This window comes from Oncorhynchus keta, unplaced genomic scaffold (genome assembly GCF_023373465.1).
Source record: "Oncorhynchus keta strain PuntledgeMale-10-30-2019 unplaced genomic scaffold, Oket_V2 Un_contig_7954_pilon_pilon, whole genome shotgun sequence".
Taxonomy (NCBI): Eukaryota; Metazoa; Chordata; class Actinopteri; order Salmoniformes; family Salmonidae; genus Oncorhynchus; species Oncorhynchus keta.
This window is the reverse complement of record NW_026289777.1, coordinates 9,948-12,876: the sequence shown is the minus strand read 5'-3', so window position 1 is coordinate 12,876 and position 2,929 is coordinate 9,948. Positions and strand designations below refer to the sequence as shown.

Below are 2,929 nucleotides of genomic sequence, written 5' to 3'. Positions count from 1 at the left end.
ATCCTCTCTGAGACCGTCTGGTCCTTTGGTAGGTTTATTTATCCTCTCTGAGACCGTCTGGTCCTTTGGTAGGTTTATTTATCCTCTCTGAGACCGTCTGGTCCTTTGGTAGGTTTATTTATCCTCTCTGAGACCGTCTGGTCCTTTGGTAGGTTTATTTATCCTCTCTGAGACCGTCGTGCATGGTCAGACACTGAGCTTCTTCAACTTAGAAAATGTATACTAGAGGTATGATGAATTAATGTTGAATCCTCTCCTCCCCTCCTCACCTCTCCTACAGGTGTGTTTATGTGGGAGGTGTATACTGAGGGGCGTCTGCCCTATGAGAACCGGTCTAATGGTGAGGTGGTGGAGGCCCTGAATGCAGGCCTGAGGCTGCTGAAACCCAGACAGGCCCCAGAGGCTGTGCACCTCCTCATGGAGTGGTGCTGGAAGGAGGTGGGTGGGAAGGACCTACCTGGTTCACACCTGTACTGTTAGGGTAGTGTGGGTGGGTGTGTGGGTGGTTAGGGTGTAGTGTGGGTGGGTGGGTGGGTAAGGTGTGAGTGGGTGTAGTGTGGGGGTGTGTGTGGGGATGAGTAAGGTGTGAGTGGGTGTAGTGTGGGGGTGTGTGGTTGGGTAGTGTGGGTGGGTAAGGTGTGAGTGGGTGTAGTGTGGGGGTGTGTGGGGGTGGGTAGGTGGGTGGGTGTAGTGTGGGGGTGTGTGTGGGGTGGGTAAGGTGTGAGTGGGTGTAGTGTGGGGTGTGTGTGGGTGGATAGTGTGGGTGGGTAAGGTGTGAGTGGGTGTAGTGTGGGGGTTTGTGTGGGGGTGGGTAAGGTGTGAGTGGGTGTAGTGTGGGGGTGTGTGGGTGGGTAGTGTGGGTGGGTAAGGTGTGTGGGGGTGGGTAAGGTGTGAGTGGGTGTAGTGTGGGGGTCTGTGAGTGGGTGTAGTGTGGGGGTGTGTGTGGGTGGGTAGGGTGGGTGGGCGGGTGGGTAAGTGTGAGTGGGTGTAGTGGGGGTGTGAGTGGGGGGTGGGTGGCAGGAGTGGTGCGTGGGGTGTGTGTGGGGTGGATAGCGGGTGGGTAAAGGTGCGAGTGGGCGTAGCGTGGGGCCTTTGTGTGAGGTGGGTAAGGTGTGAGTGGGTGTAGTGTGGGGGTGTGTGGTGGGTAGTGTGTGGTGGGTATAGGTGTGTGTGGGGGTGGGTGAGGTGTGATGGGTGTAGTGTGGGGGGTCCAGTGAGTGGGTGTAGTGTGGGGGTGTGTGTGGGTGGGTAGGGTGGGTGGGCGGGCGGAGGTAATGTGTGAGTGGGTGTGGTGTGGGGGTGTGTGTGTGGTGTGGGTAAGGTGAGTGGGTGTAGTGGCCGGGGTGTGTGTGGGTGGGCAGGTAGGTGGCTAGGTGAGTGGGCGTAGTGTGGGGGTGTGTGTGGGTGGGCACAGGTGTGAGTGGGTGTAGTGTGGGTGGGTAAGGTGAGAGTGGGTGTAGTGTGGGGGTGTGTGTGGGTGGGTAGGGTGTGAGTGGGTGTAGTGTGGGGGTGTGTGTGGAGTGGGTGTAGTGTGGGGGTGTGTGTGAGTGGGTGTAGTGTGGGTGGGTAGGATGTGGGTGGGTAGGGTGTGAGTAGGTGTAGTGTGTGAGGGTGTGTGTGAGTGGGTGTAGTGTGAGGGTGTGTGTGAGTGGGTGAAGTGTGGGGGTGTGTGTGAGTGGGTGTAGTGTGGGGGTGTGTGTGAGTGGGTGTAGTGTGGGTGTGTGTGTGGGTGGGTAAGGTGTGAGTGGGTGTAGTGTGGGGGTGTGTGTGAGTGGGTGTAGTGTGTAGGTGTGTGTGGGTGGGTAAGGTGTGAGTGGGTGTAGTGTGGGTGGGTAGGGTGGGTGGGTTTCCCAAACTTGGTTCTCAGAATCTCAAACTTCATTTTTGCCCTAAAAATACACTGCTGATTCAAATAATCAAAGCTTGATGATGAGTTGATTAATTGAATCCATGCTAGTGTAAAAAAACAAAATATGCTCCTCTTGGGGTTTGGGAAACTCTGCAGTAGACAGACTCACCTGTACCTTACTGATTCAGCCTGGTAGGTTGGTTCACCTGTACCTTACTGATTCAGCCTGGTAGGTTGGTTCACCTGTACCTTACTGATTCAGCCTGGTAGGTTGGTTCACGTGTACCTTACTGATTCAGCCTGGTAGGTTGGTTCACGTGTACCTTACTGATTCAGCCTGGTAGGTTGGTTCACCTGTACCTTACTGATTCAGCCTGGTAGGTTGGTTCATGTGTACCTTACTGATTCAGCCTGGTAGGTTGTTTCATGTGTACCTTACTGATTCAGCCTGGTAGGTTGGTTCACCTGTACCTTACTGATTCAGCCTGGTAGGTTGGTTCACCTGTGATCTTAGTGTATGTAGCTTGTGTTTTAAGCATAATGTCTTGTGATTGATCTGTCTCTTCCTGTGTAGAAACCAGAGGACCGTCCATCCTTTGCTCTCCTGCTGCACGAGCTGGCCTCTCTCTCAGATCTCTGAGCCTGAATAGACAAGCTATTCAACCAAACCTAGTCTGCTAACTAGCTATCCGGGGTAAATCATGGAATAATCATTTGCTCAATAAAACTGAAGATACGATACAAAAAAGACTTAGCTAGCTGTATTTATGTTATTTATTCATTTCCTTCTAGTTTCTATTTCTTACTTTTTTTTATAGCAACCATCTTTTTTTATAAAATGAAGAAGTCTACTTCTCTCGTGTCATGATTTCTTGTTTCTTTCTATTGTGTTTATTAGTTGTCTCATAAGCTTACTGTTGTTTGATTTCCCTGTCTGTCGTTCGAGTCTGACTGTCCATCACAACCCATTTACTCACATGATGTCATAAAGTAGGCTATTCCCATCACCCTTCTACTACGTCCTTAAGCACTAGGATCTCTGTATAGCAGGCTCCTGCCGTCCTAAAACTATATAACCAC

At 51.8% G+C, this 2,929-nt stretch overlaps 1 long non-coding RNA gene across 1 annotated transcript; it reads left to right on the top strand.

The window, feature by feature from the left end:
• The first annotated feature begins 29 nt into the window (after positions 1–29).
• On the top strand, positions 30–2,700 carry LOC127926616 (uncharacterized). The gene is made up of 2 exons (XR_008124556.1): positions 30–438; positions 2,424–2,700. It is a non-coding gene; the product is annotated as an uncharacterized LOC127926616 (long non-coding RNA).
• The last annotated feature ends 229 nt before the right edge of the window (positions 2,701–2,929 follow it).